Raw genomic sequence first — 24,013 nt, forward strand, 5'->3', positions numbered from 1 at the left:
AACTACTCAAGAGGCTGAGGCATGAAAATCACTTGAACCCAGGAGGCAGACGTTGCAGCGAGCTGAAATCGTACCACCACACCGCCTGGATGACAGAGCAAGATTCTGTCAAAGAAAAAAAAAAAGATTTAACAATCATTTACCCTTTTTTTTTTTGTCTTTTATTACGGTTCACAGTATGATTGAGTTTTAATGTCTTTTTATGTGTTTAGCAGTCCTTTACACTTCCTTTTCTGTGTATTACCTTCTCATATGCTTCACCCATTTCACTTTTATGTTATTGGTCTTTTTTTATATCGATTTGTAGCAGCTCTTTAAATATCATATGCCATTCGTTCCTTGACTTAACTATACAAATTTATCGAGCACCTGCAGCAGGCTTGGTGCTGTTCCGGGAATAGGGATACAGAGATGAAAAACAACAACACAGTATTTACCTTCAAAGAACTTGCATACTAGTGAAGAAGACAGGTGAAAAAAACAAACAAACATTAACAATAACGAATACAAAGTGCTTTGAGAGGGGTGAGCATGGGCACAGAGGGAAGAGAAAATTTGCATGAACCATGTCTGATTAGGGAATTCTGCAAAGGATGTTCAAAGCCTTTGAGTAGTAGATGCTTGATAAATACTTGTTTGTGTGTGAAGACTGATTGACTCCTATGGGTAAGTGTCTGGTTGGCTCCCTGCTTCAGACTCATTTCTAAGGAGGCCAGTGTCCTGATTGTCGTCGTATCTGATTTTGCTCCATAGTTACAACTTATTCCCAGCCTCTGAAGCACGCAAAGAACAGTGTAAACATGTCATTACCATTACTGTGAAAGCTCTAACTTCACACCTTTCTGATGATAAGTGGCTTTATCTCTGTTGAAGAAAGATAGTTTACCATTGAGCTATCAGCTAAATTTCATGAATAGATGGGGGCTTTTCCAAATATAAAACAGGCCATATTCCCAAATGTGGTACTTTGTTCTGCCTATTAATAATCATTTAGCAACCTTTGGGTTTCAATGCTGGTTGGACATAATATAGCACTCTGGCCCAACAATAACCTGCATCTTTCTATTATGTCTTTTATTGAGGACCTGCTGTGAATGTTTCACATCCAATTAACCTGTATATCAGCACATGGTATTAAATGGGTCAACCTATTTTAAGAATATTTTTTTTAAAAAGTTGAATGCAGTTTGGACAATCTATTCCAGCTGGAACTGAAACAATCGAACACAAGTCTTGGGCAGGGCAAAAGTTCTAAACAGCTTCAGATTGCCTTGTGTGTGGTCTAGTGCACAGCTGATTCCTTGCAACAGTATATGTCATAAAGTCTCAGCAGCTCCTACCTTATCCACCAAAGCTGAGAGTTCTTGCTTCAGCTCTCAGCATTGCCAAAGAAAATAATTCCACTTTTCTGTCAGGCCCATGGCGTGTTGTCTGAATTCATGGATAAGAGTGGCTACATAATTAGTGGGGCTCAATGCAAAGTAAAAACATGGGACCTCTTGTTTAAAATTATTAACAATTTCAATTGATGATTGCAGAGTATTAAACAGCTGGGGAGAGACAGAGTCAGATCTGCAGTCATAGATGTAATGTGACAAAAATACATGGAGAAGGGTGGTGCATATTATTTTCCACACCCTTAAATTTATAATTTCCTCTATTGTAAAACGTGACTTATGGTATATGTTTTTTAGTAACTAATTTTGTGTACCTTCCTTCCCCTTCAAATTATGCCCGGGGTCCAACTCTCTTGAGTCCCAATTCAATGAACTTTTGACTCACCAGTACTTTTCAAACTTTCTAAAGTGTGACTTTACAACAGCGTTGCATTGAAATCTAGGTCTCATCAACAGACACATATATAAGTAAATAAAAGCTCCATTCATCGATTTTTTACTTGCAAATGCAAATATTTGCTCTGCTATTCTTTTATATACAATTTCATTGAAAACAAGTGCCAGTCATGACCCACTACATTGATTTTATGAACCACTAATGTGTCGTATTACACAGTTCAAAAAACTATTGCTTGAATGTCTATGTTGCTTATCTGTGAGAGTGGTAGGTGAAGCTTGGGGTCATTTCACAGAAAGTCTTCTCTAGAAAAAGAACCACCAAGGCCCAGATGTGCTGGTATTTGGGCAAGAAATAGACATATGTAGACTCTAATAGGGGAATCTAAATTGGCACAACCTTTCTAAAAGTAGTTTGTTAAGTTTACTGGATAGTCTTAAAAATGTGTTCACTCGGACTCAGCGATTCCACCTTTAAAAATCAGGCCAAGGAAATAATCATTGATGTAGGCAAAGACTTAGCTGCAAAGGATGATCAATGCAATATCATTTGTATAATGGAGGAAAACTGGAAACAACTAATGGTCAACAGTAGAGAATGAGTTAAAGGAGGCCATGTATCTATGAATTGAATGTACTGCCATTAAGTCATATGTATAATGGAAGATTTAGTGGTAAAATATTTGTGATATATTAATTGAGGAAAGCAGATACAGATACTGTCAGTATGAAAAAGATAAGGATTTGTATACATCTGTATGCATTTAAGGCCAGGCACAGTGGCTCACACCTGTAATCCCAGTACTTTGGAAGGCTGAGGTGGTTGGATCACTTGAAGTCAGGAGTTCCAGACCAGCCTGGCCAACATGGTGAAACCCCACCTCTACTAAAAATACAAAAATTAGCCAGGTGTGGTGGTGCATGCCTGTAGTCCCAGCTACTCAGGAGGCTGAGGTGGGAGAATTACTTGAACCCAGTAGGTGGAGGTTGCAGTGAGCCAAGATTGTACCACTGTACTCCAGCCTGGGTGACAGAGTGATACTGTGTCTCAAAAAAAAAGGAAAAGAAAAGAAAAAAATAGCATTTAAACATTTAGAAGAAAACATATCAACTATTAACAGTGTATTCTTTGAATCTATGGTGTATTAGTCTAGTAGGACTGCCATCACAAAATACCACAGACTGGGTGACTTAAACAATAGACATTTATTTCTTACAGTTCTGGAGGCTGGTAGTTTAAGGTCAAGGTTTTCATAGATTTATTTTCTCCTGGGGCTTCTCTCCTTGGCTTGAAGATGGCCACCTTCTTTCTGTGTCCTCACATGGTCTTTCCTCTGTGCCTGCATACTTCCAGTTCGTCTTCCTCTTCTTATAAAGACACCAGTCCTATTTGTATTAGGATCCAGTCCTTATGATCTAATTTAATCATAATTACCTCCTTAAAGGCCCTGTCTCCAACTATGATCACATTTGAGATTAGGGCTTCTACCTGTGAATTTTGAGGAGATACTATTTAGTCTATAGCATATGGGTTGTAAGATTATAGGGGAATTTTATTTTCTTTCCTTTTTAATTTTCTAATCTTTCTACAATGACCATTGTGTAATTTAAATGTAAATGACTTGCATAATAAAAAAAATAACCAACAAAGGGCTCCTCTAGAAAGAAGAGTGGAGCAGGGAAGATAATGAAAGCAATATACATTTGATGTAGGATAAGTGAAAAAAGTCATTTGGGACTATCTAACTATAATACAGCACTATTTTAGCTCCTGGGTTACATATTCAATAAAGCAGCTTGTGAATATTTTCTTTTTAAGGGTTCTAATCATTAGCACTGGCTGTCCAAGCCCTGATGAAGCTTCAGCTTCATTCTTCATCCATCTGTAGAAGAGTTTCTCCACAATTTGGACTCAGGGATTTCAGTGAGTCACTTAAAATACCTTGATTTCAGGTGAGTGGGACGGCTCATACCTGTAATCCCAGTGCTTTGGGAGCCTGAGGTAGGAAGATCTATTGAGGCCAGAATTTCAAGACCATCCTGGGCAACAAAAAATTTAAAAATTAGCAACAACAAAAATTAGCCGGTCATGGTGGCTCACGCCTTTAGTCACAGCTACTTGGGAGGCTGAGGCAGGAACATTTCTTGAGCCCAGGAGTTTGATATTACAATGAGCTATGGTCGTGCCACTGCACTCTAGCCTAGGTGAAGGAGCAAGACTGTCTCTAAAAAACAAACAAACAGAAAAACCCAGCTGACTACAGGGGTGAATGGGGCTCCTATATGGCTACTAGTTTCTGGAAGATTTCATAACTAATAGGGCATGCCATTTTCTTCTCTTTGATGTTTTTTACCACACATTTTCTTTTCTTTTCTTTTCTTTTTTTTTTTTTTGAGACAGAGTTTCACTCTTGTTACCCAGCCTGGAGTGCAATGGCGCGATCTCGGCTCACCACAACCTCCGCCTCCTGGGTTCAGGCAATTCTCCTGCCTCAGCCTCCTGAGTAGCTGGGATTACAGGCACGTGCCACCATGCCCAGCTAATGTTTTGTATTTTTAGTAGAGACGGGGTTTCACCATGTTGGCCAGGATGGTCTCGATCTCTTGACCTCGTGATCCACCCACCTCGGCCTCCCAAAGTGCTGGGATTACAGGCTTGAGCCACCGCGCCCGGCTGACATTTTCATGTGATATTTCAGGTTGATTCTTACAATAACCCTATGACATAGGAATTCGTTCCTTACTATTATATATATATTTTTTGTATGAAGAAACTAAGGTCCCAGAGATTGACTTGCCCAAGGTCACATGATCAGACCAGAGTTCATACTCTCGTTCAGACCCAGAGTTCAGACCCAGGTTCCCGACCCTAACATCCATGTTTTCAGTACCACCCTTACCATGTTGCCTTTAGGTCTTGGAAATTTTGTCTGGTTCTGAGAACTCAGAGCTGCAGCCACCAAGCACTTTCTAATAGATTGATTCCATGTTGAGACAAAGACTCACACTCACAGCCAAGCCTAAGCCAGTGGGGACAGAGGCCAGTTGGATTACCCAGGCTCTTTTTCCTTCCCTCTCCTTGTCCATTTCAGTGCCCCCTTTGTGGACACCCCTTATGAAGCTGAGTGCCCTGACTCTGTACTCTGACTGTAGTGCTCACCCAGCCCTCAGAGTCCAGCAGAGACCCCACCCTTGATATACCAGTATTCAAAGTTTGCCTGAGCGTTGTTTGTTGTTTGTTTCAGAATCTTACAGTTCCTGACCTGTTGTGAACTAATTCACTGAGAAGGGCAAGGTGAGGAGTGCAGATGTTTAATTAAAAGAGAGAGCATCCTGGAGAGGGTAAGGAAGTCAGAACATTAATAAAAAATAATAATAATTTCTATGGATGCAAATCTTTTTTGGCAGAATGGCCTTTCTGCTATATTCCTAATATTATACCAGAGTTGATCACTAACAATATGTTAATGGACTTCTATCTCTATTCTAGTCAGCAATTAATTAAAATCTTCCAGTACTGATAAGCATTTCACAGAGTAATTATTTTGATCTCACTTTGCCTGGGTTGATAGTGTGTACAGGATAGGAGAAAGTCTATTAGCTTTGGAGCCAGCTTACCCTAGTTCATGAGAGTCAGTTGTTAAATTTTCAGGGTGTTCTGAGCTGGTTGTTGTTAAACATAGCCCTTATCAAAGATTAAATTACAGGCGGGGCATGGTTGCTCATGCCTGTAATCCCAGCACTTTGGGAGGCCGAGGTGAATGGATCATGAGGTCAGGAGATTGAGACCATCCTGTCCAACATGGTGAAACCCCATCTGTACTAAAATACAAAAAATTAGCTGAACATGGTGGCAGGTGCCTGTAGTTCCAGCTACTTGGGAGGCTGAGGCAGGAGAATCGCTTGAACCCGGAAGGTAGAGGTTGCAGTGAGCCAAGATTGTGCCACTGCACTCCAGCCTGGCAACAGAGTGAGACTCTGTCTCAAAAAAAAAAAAAAATTAAATTATACACACTTATAATTAAAGACATTAAAACTAGCAAAAGTAATAAACACTCAAAATTTATCATGCCCTAATTATTTTACTATTTTACGGTCTTCTATGCCCTTGGTTATTTATGCCTAGTGCATTTGTGTGGTGGCATATAATGTGTGCCACTTTGTATCGCTCCCCAGGACCACTGTTAGGTGACATTATATTGGTAGTTGGAAGTTGGCCAAGATTAGAATATTTACATGATGGAAAAAATCTACAAATCAAGACCTGATTTATTGTATTGTCAATTGCCCAGATTGTCTAAGGCAGGCCTGTTCAACTTTGGCACTGTTGACATGCGGGCCTGCATAATTCTTGGTTGTGGAGGGAGAAGCTGTGCATTGCAGGATGTTTAGCAGCATCCTGGTCTTTGCTTACTAAATGACACTCCCTCCAAGTTGTGACAACCACAGCTGTCTCCAGATATTACCAAATATCCCTTGGGGAGCAGAATTGCCCCTTCTCTCCATTGATAGCTACTGGTCTAAGGAGTTGGCAAATTAAGGTCAGTGGGCAAAATTTGACCCATGGATGTTTATATACAGCCCTCGGGCTAAGAAGTTCTACATTTTAGAAGAATTGGAAACAAAACAGAGACTAGATGTGACCTGCAAAGCCTAAGGTACTTACTTTTTGGCCCTTTAAAGAAAATGTTTGTTGACCCTTAGTCTTAGTGATAGAGAAACTGTTAATAAAGCAGATTAAACTTGGAAGTGTGTCATGTTAGTAGCTGTTACATTGTGAGGAACACATACAAAAACCAAAGAAATGTCCTCCCAGTGTATGAAAACTATTATTTGATTCAGCAAAGTAGCTACTCACATCACTCACAAACAAGTGAATTTCCAACATACATAAAGTTGGAACTCAAAGAGGGTTCAGTTTAACAAAATTAATTTATATGAGAATCATAGTTTTACAGTAGATCACATAAAACATTTCAGGACAATATTTATGTTGGGGAAAGAACTAGTGGTCTAGAACGTGGCTGCACTGCAACCATAAGTTGGCTGTCAATACAAGAGTTTGGCAAAACTCAATGAAAACATTCCAGTTGACTCACTGGCTACATGGAATACAGAAATTGTAAATTTATTATTATTTGTAAAACATGTGTTACTTACCTGTTCAATCAGTAAAACTTAAATATTCACCCACCTCTCTGAGAGCTGGTTATTAATCATTTACCAGCACACCGCTGCTCCCACCTCCTGTTCTACCCGTACTTCTTCGTTCCTCCTCCACATTCTTCCTTGAAAGACATTGTCCTTCTCTTTATTTCACAGGATTCTCCAACCTCCCTCCTGTCTCAGAGCCTTTGCTGCTGTCTTTTCCTACCCTGCTCCCATTTTTCCCTCAACACCTTTCACTCACAACACATCAGAGATCCTTCTATCTTAGCTAAAAACATGACATCCTTAGGGGAAGGATTTCTAAAGCCCTCTGACATGGTGGGGGCTCCTTGATAAATACAATCACAGCACCCTGTACTTTCCTCCATAACACGCTGTCACAAGAGAACTTATAAGATCACCTGTGTAGTTTTTATTAATTGTCTCCCACACTAGGCTGTAAATTGCATGACTGCAGAGACCACATCTTTTTTTCACTGCTGATTTGCCAGTCTTAACAGACTGTTTGGAAAATGTTAGCTGCTCAGTAAATGCTTGTTCCTTTTCCCTTTCTTTCTTTCTGTGCTAGTTAGAATTAATCCCATGAATAGAGAGCACATTTTCTGTTTGTTATGATTAATGGAGAGTATTTTATGAGACCCTGAACTTTTCCATCTTATCACATAACACAAGTGAATGTTATTCACTCTATGTGATTTAATTCATTATTATTATTATTGCTGTTATTATTTTGCAGAGTCTCCCTCCTTCATTGGATGGTGAGCTTTCAGAGCTTGGGTTCTGGGCCTCTCCTACTCAGCACTAGCACATTGCCTGGGGCACCCAGTTATCAGGGACACAGTGGTGAACAAGATAGGTATAGTCATATATCTATATTCCATATAGTGAAAGAGACATGAAACATGTCCACGTATGCCAAGTGATGCTTAGTGCTTAGTGCTACAGGGGAAAATAAAGCAAGGTAAGAATGAGAAGAGAGGCCAGGCACAGTGGCTTATGCCTATAATGCCAGCACTTTGGAAGGTTGAGGGGGGAACACAGCTTGAGCTTAGGTGTTTGAGACCAGCCTGGGCAACATGGCAAAACCCCATCTCTACTAAATACAAAAAATTAGCGTAGGTGACACAGCCAGACTCTGTCTCCAAAAAGAAAAAGAAAAAAGGGGGGCGGGATGGAATGAGAAAAGAGATCCTTGACTGGGGAGAGAAATGGCATTGTATTTGGTGTGTCCAGGAAAGGCCTCTCTGGTGAGGTGAGTAGAAAGCTGTAGCGTGCAACGGAAGGTCTCTGGGCAAAAATCAATCCAGGCTATAGAACAGATAGTACAGAGGCCCTGGGGAGAGAGTGTGCTTTTTGAGTTCAAAGAGCAACAAGGAGGTCTCACGACTAGAGTGAGTGATAGATGAAGTTAGAGCTATGGTGGGATGGGGTAGGATTCAGTGTCATATAGATCCCTGGGGTCACTATAGGAAGTTCAGCCATTATTCTGAGAGACATGAAAGCCAGTGGGGGTTTTGAGCAAAAGACCACATGATCTTTTGGTTTTGGTAGGATCACTCTGGCTGCCATGCTGGGATCAAATGACAGAGTGCAAGCATGGAAATAAGAAGCCATGTAGGAGGCCATGGCACAAACCCAGGTGCGAGAAACCTGGTGGGGACCAGAGAGATGGCAGCGGAAGTGGTGGGGAGGTATCAGATCCAGCACATATCTTGTAAAGGTAAAAAGTGAATATTTTCTAATGGATTGATTGTGTGGTATGAAGAGAAGACAAATAATTGTTGAAATTTTTGAATGGACACTTATGCCCAGCATTACATGGTATACCATTGAAGATCCAAAATGATGGTAAATACATGCCACCCTCAAGGCATATCCAGTCCAGTGGGCAAATACGATTGTCAGTGTGAAGACCCAGAGAAAATAGTAACAGCTAACCCTTACAGAGCACTTTCTGTGTGTCAGGTACCAGCGCTTTGCATAGATTAATTCATTATATCCTTACAATAACCTCATGAAATACATAGCAATTATATATTTATTTTATAGATGGGGAAACCAAGACAGATGTTTAGTAAAACCCTAAGGTCTAAGGTCACACAGCTTGTAAATGGCAGAGCTGAGATTTGAACACAGCCAGTCCAGTGCCAGAGTCTGTGTCTTCAGTCATTGTCTCCATCTCTGCTGGAGAGAATGAAATCACAGTACAGGCTCTTATCATCCAAGGAGAAATGGGCTTGGGATCACATAGAAGTCACACAAGTCCCTCAGGCAGCCCAGAGCTACAGAGTGCAGTGAGTGTCAATGCAAACTCTCTTCAAATGAGAATGTACAGGCCTGGAGTGCCCCTCTTCCTTGTATCAAAGGGGCTGGAGGATGGACCATAGTACATTAGGAATCCCCAGAAGTAGGTAGGAAGTGGGAGCCTGTAGGACCTACAAAGATGCTATTTTGTAAGAGAAGCAAAATATAACATTTCTAACAGGTTTGCTTATAAATCTTCCACTAGCTGACTTTGTGATTGGAAACAAATGACACATATCACAGATAGAAAATGCACACATTACACACAGACACACACGTGCAGCCATGCTACTTTGGGAAGTTGTTTCTCAGCTCACTCACTGAATTAACAAAGAGTTACACAATGCTTTTTCTGTGAAAGGAAATGTGCTAAGCCAAGGAATAGATACAGAGACAAGCCTGCTACCGTGCCTGGTCCTCTGGAAATTATGTTTTTATAAAAGAGTTTTGTAAAATGTTCTTTTATAGTAGAAAACTATAATATGTAAGGTAGAGGAGTTAAGGGGCAGCAAGGGAACTACAAATAAAAGATCAGTGTAGTTTGGTGGGCAGAGTAGGGGCAGATGAGGAATGGGGCTGGCTTCAGGGAGAACTCTGCTTCTGTTCCATGCCTGGAAGATGTATGGGCATGAAAACAAGGTAATTGAGGTAGAAGGAAGAGCTTGTGCAAAGGTATGAAGAGCTTGGTGTAGGTTGGCAGAGGTTGTCTGAAGAGACAGAATGTGAGAAAATCCTAGCAACATTAGGGCTAGATCATCAGGGGTGGAAGGGGTTCTAAATGTCATGCATTTTGTGTTTGTTTTTTAGGCATAGAGAATACACTGGGGATTTTTGATGAGGGGCACACCTAGCAAGTTACTGGGTACATAGTAGGTAGACAATCAATCAATGATGGTTCAACTAATGAAGGAAATAATAATGGCCACAACTTATTGGGTGATTGCTATCTGCCAGACACTTTTCTGAACATTTTAACTACTCATGTAATTCTCACCACAGCCCATGAGATGGTTTCTCCACATCCATTCTAGAGATGAGGAAACTGAGACTCACAGAGGCCAAGTGTCTTGCTCAGGTTGTGACTAAAGAGTGGGCATCTAATCAGAGCCCATGCTTCCACACTGCCATGCAATTTGGAAAACAGAAGAAAGGGAGAGAAGAGAAAGGGGTTATAGGACCAATGTCATCCAGAAAGGAAGCTATGATAGGCCCAAAGCAGAAGAAGAACAACGTGGGTTGGAAATAAGAGACATTCCAAAGATGCAATCAACCCTAATATGTTATTATTTGATATGGGCGGCTGGGAAGACAGAAGAGTCAAAAAGGCTTCCAGTTTCTTGCTCAATCTCTGGGAAGTGATAGAGCTATTCGAAGAAATTGGGTGAGAGGGAGGGAAGATGAAAGTTTGGTGTTAGTTGATGTGTACAGAAATACAGGTGCCCAGGAGCCCACAAAACGGCCAGTGGAGAAATGCTTTAAAAGGCAATCTGCAGGGCTCCTTGGTTTTGTCACATTCCTCATTCTGGGGCTCTGCGGATTTGTCTTGGGAATCTCGAGGCTCTCCCAAGGTTCCTTTCTGTGTTTATATTATTTAGCAGGGAAGGATTGTTAATGACTAATCTGTGTCCATGAGGCACAGAGCCAAGGAAGAGATGCTGCTGCTAGCCCGGAAGACCGCCTGTGATCATGCACAGCACACTAGAACTCTCTCCTCCTCTTCACCTCACTGTCTCCCCGACTTATCCTAATGCAAAATTGGATTCTGAGCATTTGTAGCAAAATTGCTGGGATCTGGAGAGGAAGACTGGATTCAGAATCCTCTCAGGGTCTTGAAAGTCCATCTTCGACCCAAAACAATCCAAGTAAGTACCTAATTCTTTTGGGAGTGGGGTGTCTATCTCACGGCAACAGAGGAAAAATAGTCAATTAAAAGTTTCTCTTTGACATCAGTAATTTTTGTCAATAAGTGAATTCTAAGTTAGTAGAGTTTGATATAAAGTTCTGAAAATTAAAAAAAGAAAGAAGCTCAAAAACAAAAAGAAGCAGAAGCAGAAGTTAATGAGTCTAACAGTTGCTTATCTATTGAAAACTTATTTAGAAATATCCTTTTGTGGTCAGCTGAGTAGAATCACTGGAGACAGTACATTTCAGAAATGTTTCCATTCTGATTCCATAGACAATTTGATCCATATAGTACACTATAATTTGGTGATTTGTCAAATATTGATGTGAGTTTGGGAATATTGCTCATTTCAGATGACTCGGGAACTAGGAATAGAACATTTAACCTGTGCTTAATTGAATGAAAGTTTTCCCTAGGAGAAGATAGGTGGAAAAAGTGTTCCTTCTTGACTTCGCTTGTTAACTCTTCTATTGCCTTCCATTTTGAATATTAATATCAAATGGAAATATCAGATGGAAATATTTTTAAAAGATAGAAATGTAGGAGGAAGAACTTTAGTATTAAAATTGTCAAAGGACTAAATCTATAGATAAGATACCTCTTTGTCTCTTTACTGATATAGTGAATCGGGCAACTGTGGAGCCTGACTTACTTCTTTTAATTGGGTTTTTATTTAGAAGGGAAGAGCAGGAAGGAATGACAAGCAACTCACCTTGAATTCTAAGGAACTCACACCTGAGTTTTGAGCTTTAAAGAAATCTGATGCTGTTCCTGGTGCTGTCCAGGAACCACATCAGGAGTATTGACAAGAGGAGTAGGGACCCTTAGAAATAATATTAGTGATAAATAAGAAGGCAGGAGGAAACTTTCAGAGGTGTGGGATAGGTTTATGGCATAGATTGTGCTGCTGATTTCATGAGTGTATACCTATCAAAGTATACACTCTTTTGACTACTTTTGACTACTCATCAAAGTGTGTACATGAAATAGGTACAATTTTTATATGTCAGTCACACCTCAATAAAGTAGTTGTGAATATACATATATACTTTTTTTTTTCTGTTCCTAAAAAAAGGAAGGGAGAAGAAAGGGAAAGATGTTCAGGGAGCCACCATTTTGTTTCTAGCTATGATTTTATAAAATAAAAGACACTTTTATCTTCTGTTACCTTCTTACCCCCAGTCCTCCAAATTATGGATCTGTGCCATTTGTACTGTGGACTTTTCTGTTTTCTGAGGATGTTACAACAAATACTGATGCAATTCCTAGTTAACTGATAAAGTATTGGCCAGGGACAAAGCTCTCTTGTCCTGGGACCCTTCCTCAAGATTTGCAGCAATTTTCCTCCATGTACCTCTGCCCTCTCTCCGCAGCTGGAGAGGCAAAGTCATGAAATCCTCATCCTTCCTCTTGTTTCCACCTCTCCAAGATCGGGCCAATTGTAATGGAATATCCAATGGCTATGAAGCCCTCAGTACTCAGTAAGGAAAAGAAAATAAATGTATGTATGCATGAGTGTGTGATGGAGCTAACTTTTCTTCAATGTCTACTTACATGTCCTAGCCTTTACTTCATTTGCCTGTTTCCTTCTCCCAACAACCCTGTATGGGAGTTTTTCTTTATTGTTTTATTTTTATTTTTTGAGACAGAGTCTTGAGTGCAGTGGCACAATCTCGGCTTACCTACAACCTCTGCCTCCCAGGTTCAAGTGATTCTCCTGCCTCAGTCTCCTGAATAGCTAGCTGGCACTACAGGTGCATGCCACCACACCAGCTAATTTGTGTACTTTTAGTAGAGACAGGGTTTCACTATGTTAACAAGGTTGGTCTCAAACGCCTGACCTCAGGTGATCTACCTGCCTTAGCTTCCCAGAGTGCTAGGGTTACAGGCGTGAGCCACCATGCCCGCCCAGTCAGGAGTTCTTCCTTTTTCTTTTTCTTTTCTTTTTTTTTTTTTGAGAAGGAGTCTCGCTGTCGCCCAGGCTGGAGTACAGTGGCATGATCTTGGCTCACTGAACCTCCACTTTCCAGGTTCAAGCAATTCTCCTGTCTCAGCCTCCCAAGTAGCTGGGACTACAGGCCCACATTACCATGCCTCAGCTAAATTTTTGTATTTTTAGTAGAGACGGGGTTTCACCATATTAGCTAGAATGGTCTCGATCTCCTGACCTCGTGATCCACCTGCCTCAGCCTCCCAAAATGGTGAGATTACAGGCATGAGTCACTGCACCCTGCCAGGAGTTCTTATACTCATTTTACAGATGAGAAAACTGAGACTCAAAAAGGACAAGTAACCCATCCACAGGCAGATGGTTAAGAGTAGCAGGACCTGAATTTGAGGGTTGGTCTTTCTGACTCCAAAGCCTCTTCCTATTTACCTTGACATTGGCGGATGCTGGGAAAACTTGAAATGAGGAATAATGGGGGTGCGGGGAAGACCAGCTGTCAAGCATTCCAGCTTGACAGGGCTGACTTATTAAACCCAGGAACTAGTTTGATGATTCCTAAACCATCTGCATAGGCGTTTTCAAGTGATTGCACCATCAGAAGGGATAGTGAAAAGTTTGGAGCACTACTTGTTTTAACCCAGAGAACAGTCTAGGATAGCTGGTTGAACATTTCAGTTATCAGCATTTAATTAAAGACCACAGTGCTGCTGTGATTAGGGACATCTTAGAGGAGCTCAGAACTGCTGTGGCTCACAGTCTCTGGGTTATGAATACTGTGAGAATACATATCATGATGTATAGATTTTCAGAGGCTCACATTGTCATTAGGTGGGTGTATAAGAAACAGAAAAGGTTCTTTTCTTGATAGAAAGAGATTTCCCTTCTCTTTGTTCTCAGTCTCACTTTTATCTTAATCTCTAGCAACACAGATTATAAAGGGGAATAAAAAAATAGGAATGAACCAGACACAGTGATGAGTGCCCGTGGTCCCAGCAGCTCGGGCAGCTGAAGTGAGAGGATTGCTTGAGCTCAGGAGTTCAAGGTTGTAGTGAGCTATGATCATGCCACTGTATTCTAGCCTGGGCAACATAGTGAGACACCACCTCAAAAAAAATTTTTTTTAAATAAGAAACAGGAACAATTTTCCTCCCAGTTATTTCTTATTGTCACTGGTAGTTTCTACCAGTGACAATGTAGCTAAAAGGCATTACCATATGAGTATCCTTAGTCACCAAGCTGTATGAGGAGGCAAAAATTATTACGTAAAAATATCCATTATTCTCTCTTTTCTCTCTCCTCTCTTACCCTGCTCTAGAATACCCTAACCCCTTTGCTCTTCACTGTAAATTATTTTCTCCCTCAGTTTGCCCATTTCCAATTTTGGCCATAAAGGAAGATGTACTATTCCTACTCTCTCTGCTTTATGAATTTGTGTTAAAATGACACTAATATAATGCAACTTGATTGCAAAGTAAAATTGCAAATATTGCACAGGAAAAAAATAAGATTTATTCTTTGTTAGGTCTAAGAAATATAACAGGGTTCTGGTGATTAAAATAAATATGTAGAGATACAAAATAAATTTTTATTAATTCTCATGTTTTAAGATAAAATCCTAACAAAACTTTGAGATTTTGCTTCCCATTTTAAAGAGATTTAGATGGCCTTTTCTAGGTCTCAATGAACATGAGATAACCTAGGTCTCTTCCACTTTAATTCATGTCATTAATGTAAAGAAAAGGAGAAATGGCATGGCTTTGCATTTTCAAGTCCCATAAATATATTTAACATGGTTATCTGGAAAACATGGTAAATAATATACTTATGAATGGAGAAGATAGCCCTGCTGTAGGATGTTGCTGGTTAGAGAAAAACACCAGAAAACAAAAACACTGCTCTGGGCTGAGACTGTTCCTGACTAAGCAGAGAACTATTGCTGCCATTTCCTAGAGAGCCATGGAAGCTGCCAGTGTAGATGTAAAGTTGATACCAGCTGGGACTTAAGGAGCAAAAGTTGGCTGCCATCCAGAATTTGCAGGGCAGAGACAGGACAAAGAAATGTCATTCCAAAGTGATTGTGTGTAAGATCCATGCTCTCCTGGAATCTCAACTCTGAATCTGAGGCTATAATTGGGCGTCAGGGGGCTAGGGTCCCTTGAGACTATATTTAAAAATGTATGCATTTTACAGAGAATTTTTAGGGCAGTGAAATCTTTCTATATGATATCACCAATGGTGGGTACATGTTATTATACACTTGTCAAAACCTGTAAAGTACACAACACCAAGACTGAACCCTAATGTAAACTATAGTCTTTTGGTGATAAAGATGTGTCAGCGTAGGTTCACCAATTGTTAAAAAAAAAATGTGCCACTCTGGTGCTGGTTGTTGAAAGTAGAAGAGGCTGTGCATGTGTGTGGGGGAAGAGGTAAATGGAGACTCTGTACATTTTGTTCAATTTTATAGTGAACTGAAAACTTCTCTTAAACATTTATTAATTTAGAAAAGTGTGTATTTTATGTATGTCTTTTTTAGAGAGAGGTTTATAATTTTCATTGAAGCTCAAAAATGCTGCAAAATTCTAAAATTGTTTTTAAAAACAAGGAAAACCCTTCTCTAAATATACCTGCTTATAGCATCTGAGTATATAATTGGCAAAATGGAGAACAGGAAATGGTATCCTAAGAGACTGACATATCTTAACGTAGCCATTGTGTTAAAAGTTACTACATTATAACTAAGTCTAAAATATTTTTTGACCTTCCCTAACCCCATTCTCCTCTACTTCACTCTTTCAATTCTAATTCCACTTCCTAATATTTGATCCCATAGAGCACAGTTCATTTAGCCATTCCAATGTTGATGGGTTTTTTTTAGGTGATTTGCCCTCTTTCTGCCTTAGAGGCAATGCTGCAATGAATATCCTGGTACACACAGGCAAAGATTTCTCCAGGAAAGATACCTAGGAATTAAAATTGCATTTTATTTTAACATATACTGCTAAAGAGCCCTCCAAAAAGACTAGAACCTATGCCCACCACTAGCAACATGCAAGAATACATATTTTCATACACTTTCCCCAAATCTGAATATTATCAAAGTTAAAATTTTTGATAATCTCATAGGCAGAAATGATGTTTAGTTATAGTAATTTTCGTTTTTCTAATTATTGTTAGTTTCAGATGTTTTCTGTGTTTACTGGCCACTTGTTTTTCCACTTTGGTACATTTCCTTTTTGTATCCTTTGCCAATTTCTCTCTTGGACTGTTTATCCTTTCTGTTTTTATTTATAGGAATCACTTATATATTGTTTGTACTAATATTTTTGGTGTTATTTATGTTGTAAATATTTTCATCCATTTTTATATTTATATATTTAGCTTTGTTTATGTTGCCTTAACTTGTCTTATATTTCAATGTTGTCAAATGTATTTTTTCCTATTTACTTCTTATTTAATAAAGTCCTTCTCAATCCCCAAATCCATGAAGATCACAAATATATTTTCTCCCAATAATTTTATAATTCTCAAAGTCTTTAATCCATCTGCGATGCATTTTCCAAGAACAATGCATAAAGATATCTTTATTTTTACCCTCAAATCATAGTCAATTTTTTGGCCACAATTTCTTGAATCGGTCACCCTTCTTCCACTGATTTGAGTTGAATCCGCTGGCTATAGCATAGACAACCATTTAGCATTGCTCAGAACAGAGCATGCTATCTTCCCTACCAATAGCCATCCCTGTTGCATTCCATTTTCCTAGTCGAATGTCTACTTTTTCAAGACTAAGTTCAAGAATCAACCTCCACCCTCAGAAAGATTTCCCTCATTCTCGCTATACCCTTGTTTAAAACTCACCAATGACTTCCATTTAGAAGAAAATCAAACTCCTTACCATGGCCAACAGGCCATGTAAGAGCTACCTACTCTTAGACCTCATCTCCTACAGCCCCTCCTTGGCTCACTCATTCCCAGCCTCACCAGGCTCATGCTGTTCTTCCAACACTCCAAGCCCAGGCCCTTAGCTTTTGCTGATCACTCTGCCTGAACTTACTTTCTCTTTGCATGGCTTACTCCTTCTTGTCCTTCATGTCTCAGTTCAAATGTCCACTTTTCAGAGAGCTCTTCTCTGATTGCCCTCTTCAAAATAGTGTCCAACTATGCCACTCTATCCTAACCTCTTCTACTTGCTTATTATCCTCATCAGAAATCCTATTATTGGTTGACTTATGTATTATTCATTTATCCCTCTAGAATGTAAGCTCTCTGTCTTATCTTCCACTGTATTTCTAAAACCTAGACTGAAACTTAGTATATGATAGAGAATTAATGAATATTGGATGAATGAATGTCTCTGCTTGTGCTTCTGACGAGACCTGTGCTTAGCTCTGTTGTAGCAATCCTCACACTACCATCACTGGGCTTTCCTTGCCTGACTTTTCCACTAAGCTTCCTGAAAAATCATGATTTTTTTTTTTTACTATGTCCAGTGCCTGACAGAGAGTCAATAAATGTACACTGACTAAATAAATGGGTGAATGAATGGGAAAATTGATATTGAGATGCCATTTTTAGAGAGTAAGTACCTTATCACACATAGCTAAAGAGACCAACTGACACATCCACCATGCTAGTAGGAAATCTTTTTTTTTTTTCCCATTTATTTATTTTATTGCATTTTAGGTTTTGGGGTACATGTGAAGAACACGCAAGATTGTTGCATAAGTACACACATGGCAGTGTGATTTGCTGCCTTCCTCCCCATCACCTACCTCTGGCATCTCCCCCCTTGCTATCTCTCCCCAGCTCCCTACCCCCCACCGTCCCTCCCCTATTTCCCCCCAACTGACCCCAGTGTGTAGTGCTCCCCTCCCTGTGTCCATGTGTTCTCATTTTTCAACACCTACCTATGAGTGAGAACATGCAGTGTTTGATCTTCTGCTCTTCTGTCAGTTTGCTGAAATCTTAGATCTGTAAGTTTATTAGAAACATTTCTATCTTCAAAGTTACCACAGGTGACAGTTTGCCAATTGTTTCATGATTATAAACAGAACCATCATCTTCCCACCTCCTATGGGGATTTTCTTATTGCTCTTCCAGTTTTCACTGACAGTCTCCTCGCCATCCTTCTAGCCTCTGGCCATCCCCCAATCCCAAAGCCCAGGCCATATATATGTATTAGGATTATTTTAGACAGCGTCTCATTCTAGGTACTGATTTCTCTACCAGTTTATTTCTTTGTAACAACCATCCCAAAACTTAGTGGCATAAAACAGAAATGACCCATTAAACTCATAATTCTGTGGGGCAGCTGAGCAGCTTCTCTGCTGGTTATGCCTGGGTTCATGCATGTGGCTCATTCAAATGTGAGATCAACTGGAGTGAAAGGACCGAGATGGCCTCACTCATGTCTGGGGTCTTGGTGTAGCTGTCAGCTGGGATAGTTGGAAGAGCTGGACTTCTTTCTCCATGAGATTTTAAAATCTGGGATACCTGCAAACAGTATAGCAATCTCAGGGCAGCATTCTTAGGTGTGGAAAACAGAAGCTGCAAGGCCTCTTAAGGCCTGGCTCAGAAATCCCATAACCTCACTTCCACCGCATTCTGTTGGTCAAAGAAGTTCTTAGACCCGTTCAGGTCCAAGGATTAGGGAAACAGACTTCGTGCATCAATGGGAGGAGTGGCAAACTCACATTGTAAGAGTGTGTGGAAAGGAAGGCATGAGTCAGAGGCATAATATTTCAGAAGATCCAATGAAGTATTTGAAAAAACATGACAAATTAGTCACAGAGAAAGCATTAAACAAATAGCTTCTTGACCATTTTGACTAATGTACATAATGGGGAAAAAGAAAAAATAAACTTTCCTGATTATGAAGAGTGAACATTAGGAAGACCAGACAACAGCAACAAAACTATTCCTGGTATTTCTAAGAGAAATTAACAATGGGAAATTTGGGAGATTTATTAAAACTATTTCCAGCCCAGCATGGTGGCTCACTTTGGGAGGCTGAGGTGGGCAGATTACTTGAGCTCAGGAGTTCTAGACCAGCCTAGGCAACATGATGAAATCCTGTGTCTACAAAAAATAAAAGAATTAGGTGGGCAGGTAGTGTACACTTGTAGTCCAGCTACTCAGGAGGCTGAGGTATGAGGATCGCTTGAGCCGGGGAGGTTGAGGCTACAGTGAGCCAAGGTCATACCACTGTACTCCAGCCCAGTCGTTTTGAAAGAGACCCTGTTTCGAAACAACCAACAAACCAACCAAGCAAACAAACAAACAAAAACCTGAAACAAAACAAAACAATTTCCTGGGTGGTCAATTAATGTATAAAATGTTTCCCATGGGAAGACTGGAAAGCCTATTGCTTAAGAGATTTCCAGTAAAAATGGCTACCATTCACGCATTAGTCTACATTGTGGGAAAGCAGACTTGGTTGTTAGGTTTTTTAATGTGACAAAAAAATCCTTCTTCGGCTCTTGTGTGTGTTGTTTTGTATGCCTCTATTCACTAATTTCCATCCTATGGCCCAAACAAGACTGATTCTAAAGGTGGTTATCTGGTAAGGTATAGTATACATTCACTCATTTATGTATTAGTTTATTTATTCATCCAATCATTCATTCATTTACTCAATTAACAAAAATTTATTGTGCATCTAAGATGTACCTGGCTGGCAGTGTGCTAGGCATTGGAGATCCAATGTAATCTCTCCCAGAGCTGCTGGTTTAATGGGAGAAACAGAAAACCAAATCCACAAAAACAAAGGTTGAATTATAATGGTGACAGCACTGCAAAGAAGAGGTACCAAGGGCTATAAAAGTCTCCTGGAGCTTGTGTTAATCAAGCAGTTGAGAAGCAGAGCTGAGGGTGCAAAACTTAAGGAGACTTTTACTCCCAGGTTCCTGACCCTAGGGCCCTCAACTCCAGGTGCTTCTTCTATGTTTAGATGGAAATAAAGGTCAGCTGTTGTTTGGGCACCATTGTGTAAGTTGCAGAGAGCACAGAGGCTTCAAAAGCTGTGGATATCTGGTTGATGCAGGTATTTTTGATATATAGCATTTGCAGGAAGTATGCCTTTCAATGGAGATTTTAGAAATAGCAAAAGAAGTTTGAGAAGAAACAAAATAATACTGTGGGTAAGCCCTGTTCTGGCTTACCTGATTGATTTGCACATGTGAACAGCTAATGCTGAATGCCTTAGCAGAAGTGACCTTACAGAACTGCCCAGTGACCTTCACTAAGGATTGCGGGTGGCTGGTGGTAGTGTCAGTGGGAGAGCTGCATGAGAGAGCATGGATTTAGAGTTAGACACGTGTTACATTCCCACTCTGCTTCTTACTAGTAACATGACCTTGGAAAGATTGCTTAATCTCTTTGAGCCTCAGTTTTCTCATCTATAAAATGTTTATGTTAGCCGGTACTTAGCCTATGATAGATTAAATCAGACAACATCATACAGAACCTGCCTACTCATAAAAGTTATTTTAATTTTAATTTTAAAAATTTAATTAAAAATTAATTTATATATTAAATTTTATTTTAATCTATCACCAAAAAAACTTTGTAGTAGTTACTAAGACAGTAATAAAAATTGTTTGGTTCTTATAGAGCACTGTCTTCAGAATCATGTGGTCCAGTGGCCGTATTGGCTCACAGCCATACTTGTTGGCCATACATTGTCCTCGAGGTGTCTATGGATTTTGGAAAGTATCTGTTTATTCTAACTCTGTATTTCTGTCCTGGAAAGAACTTCAGTTTGAGTGCTACTGGGAAGACCAAATATTTGGAAAAATAAAATGTTTTTTCTTTTCCTAGAACTCTTTTCTCTTTTTCCTTAAAAATATATTTCCAGGTCAGGTGTGGTGGCTCACGCCTATAATCTGAGCACTTTGGGAGGCCAAGGCAGGTGGATTACTTGAGGTCAGGAGTTTGAGACCAGTCTGGCCAACATGGCGAAACCCTGTCTCTACTGAAAGTACAAAAATTAGCTGGGTGTGGTGGCACATGCCTGTAATCCCAGCTACTCTAGAGGCTGAGGTAGGAGAATCACTTGAACCTGGGAGATGAAGGTTGCAATGAGCCAAGCTCGTGCCACTGCATTCCAGCCTGAGTGACAGAGTGAGACACAGACACACTCTCTCTCTCTCTCCATATATATTTCCAGCTGCTTTTGGGCAGAATCTAAGGCTTCCCCTGAGCATAAAATGATGATGGTTAGAAAACCTTCATTTTCTTTCCTGCCCTTTAAAAATGAATTACATAGATATCCAATGAAGTATATACTTTGCTATCAACAACTGAGTTCATTTGAGACAATGTCACCAAGGATGGTGCCTTGATGTGTAGAGTTCAGAGTGAACCGGTGCATGTAATCGGTTTTTATCTTCATCTTCCAAGAACTGAGATTCCTCTAATCAGAGTCAAAGTTATTTAATTGCAGCAGTGTCTTTCCAAGGTCTCCGATTGCAAATGGTTTATGCTAAATCAGAGGAGCTCCATATAGCATGAACTTCCCTTGACACACAGTATCTGAGTAAGTAAATATTGATAGCCAGAAAGTGGGAGTCCACGCTACCAGTAACTATGTGTCTTATCACAATAAAAACAAACAGTGCATACCATTTCTGAAATTATTCCTGGGTCCTTAAATTAAGACTTAGGTTACAGCATTTTACAAATACAGTAAAATAAACATTTTCTTTTTCTTTACCCGCTCTGAATTGTTTTTTCTTTTCTCTTTCTTTTTTTTTTTTTTTTTGAGACAGAGTCTTGCTCTGCCACCCAGGCTGGAGTGCAGTGGTAGGATCTCGGCTCACTGCAACCTCCGCCTCCCGGGTTCAAGCAATTCTCCTGCCTCAGCCTCCTGAGTAGCTGGGATTACAGGCATGAGCCACTATGCCTGACTAATTTTTGTTCTTTTAGTAAAGACGGGGTTTCACCATGTTGACCAGACTGGTCTCAAACTCTTGACCTCAAGTGATCTGCCTGCCTCGGCCTCCTAAAGTGTTGGGATTACAGGCATAAACCACTATGTCTGGCCTTTAACTGCATTTCTAAGGAGATTTGCTTCCCCTACTTCATGTGTTCTGCCAGCTGTTGACCATGGCTGTCACCTGACAATGTTGTTCTCCTGTCCTCCCTCCCATCTTTCCTCTTTTCCTCTCTTCCTCCCTTCCCTTCCTTCCTTCTTGCTTTTTTTTTTTTTTTTTTTTTTTTGACAGAGTCTCATGCTGTCACCTAGGCTGGAGTGCAATGGTGCAATCTTAGCTCACTGCAACCTCTGTCTCCCGGGTTCAGGCGATTCTCCTGCCTCAGACTCTCAAGCAGCTGGGACTACAGGCATCTGCCACCAATCTGGCTAATTTTTGTATTTTTAGTAGAGATGGGGTTTCACTCTGATGGCCAGGCTGGTCTCGAACTCCTGACCTTGTGATCTGCCTACCTCGGCCTCCCAAAATGCTGGGATTACAGGTGTGAGCCAACGCGCCTGGCCAATTTTTATAGTTTTAGTAGAGACAAGGTTTCTCATTTGGCCAGGCTAGTCTTGAACTCCGGACCTCAACTAATCCACCCACCTTGGCCTCCCAAAGTGCTGGGATTACAGGTGTGAGCCACTGCACCCGGCCATAATGTTTCTCTTTCTGATTAGCTGCTCTCTCCTCCACAATAGATTGCTTTCTCTACTTGTGCCCTTTGGCATGGAGAATGAGTTGCTCCATTTGTAGAGACAGTCTAATAGCCAAGGCATAATTTTGATTAAATGAGTACTCATAATACCTCGTAATACACTCAATCCTGAAATTTTAAAAAACGTTTAAAATCTTAAAGTCACTAGAAATTTAAAAAATTCAAATTTATATACATATTTTAGTGGCAGAAAATGTAATAAAATGATCAATAATAGACTCTCAAGTGTAGAAATATGCTACCTTAGGATAAAATTCTGCAGTGAAGTGGAATGGAATGAAATGTAAACTTGAGGAAGAACAGGAATGATTAAAAGGTTTCCAGCTGTTAATCTTCATCTATTTCTTAAAAGGATAAGGGAGGGCATAAAGTTGCTATGATATTAATATTTAATTAAATTATTTAAAAGTAATGCAACAACATGTAAAAATGTCAATTTTCATAATATATCAGAAATTATATTTCTTGCAACTATTTTATTTTTTAGTGAAAGACATTAGATGTCAACCCAAAAAGTGTGTTGAAGGAGCATATTATTTTTCAAGGGTCTTTCAAAAGGTAAATGAGCAAAAGTACTTAAAGACCGATTACTTATTCTCAACCTATAAAATGACTCCTTATATGGAAACGAGGATTTGAAGGAAAAAAAAAAGACTGCAGAGGTAAAGTCAAAGGTCTCTGGGATTTCTTCTATTGCAGTTCCTTCCCCAACATGAAAGTGAAGAGTATTAGAGAAAGAAGGGCACCGAAGTAACCATAATTAGACAGATAATGTATATGGAAACTCTTGGCAAATAGGCCAAAGCTGCTAATCCCAGTAAGAAGCTGTTAAGAGGTAAAGAAAATCTGACTATTGAGATATATTTAATTAAGTGGGTTTATATCCCCAAGGTAATTTTTACATTTATTCATAGTTTACCTCTAATACTACTTTGACTGTTTGAATCCCTTCTGTTATTTATTTAAGGCAGGGATTAACATACTTTTTCTGTAAAAGGCTAAACAGTAAATATTTTTGGGTTTCTGAACTGTGCAGTCTTGTGTTATAACTACTGTACTCAATTCTGCTACTGTAGGGAGAAAAGAGCCATAGACATTCCTAAACAAGTAGGTGTGGCTGTATACCATTAAACTGTTTATAGGTACTGAATATGAATTTCATATAATTTCCATGTGTCATGAAATCTTCTGGTGTTTTAAATC

The 24,013-nt window shown here is 39.8% G+C and overlaps 1 protein-coding gene across 3 annotated transcripts in view; it reads left to right on the forward strand.

The window, feature by feature from the left end:
• The first annotated feature begins 10,776 nt into the window (after nucleotides 1–10,776).
• NR1H4 (nuclear receptor subfamily 1 group H member 4) overlaps nucleotides 10,777–24,013 on the forward strand; it is an 86,742-nt gene continuing 73,505 nt past the window's right edge. The window contains exon 1 of one of the 3 annotated variants that reach the window (XM_032298909.1): nucleotides 10,777–11,128. The gene's annotated coding sequence lies outside the window, so the exon portion shown is untranslated. The remainder of the gene's footprint in view (nucleotides 11,129–24,013) is intronic. The other 2 variants (XM_032298916.1, XM_032298913.1) reach the window with 2 other exon arrangements.

This window comes from Sapajus apella, unplaced genomic scaffold (assembly GCF_009761245.1).
Source record: "Sapajus apella isolate SASKATOON/1434 unplaced genomic scaffold, GSC_monkey_1.0 scaffold2, whole genome shotgun sequence".
Lineage (NCBI taxonomy): Eukaryota > Metazoa > Chordata > Mammalia > Primates > Cebidae > Sapajus > Sapajus apella.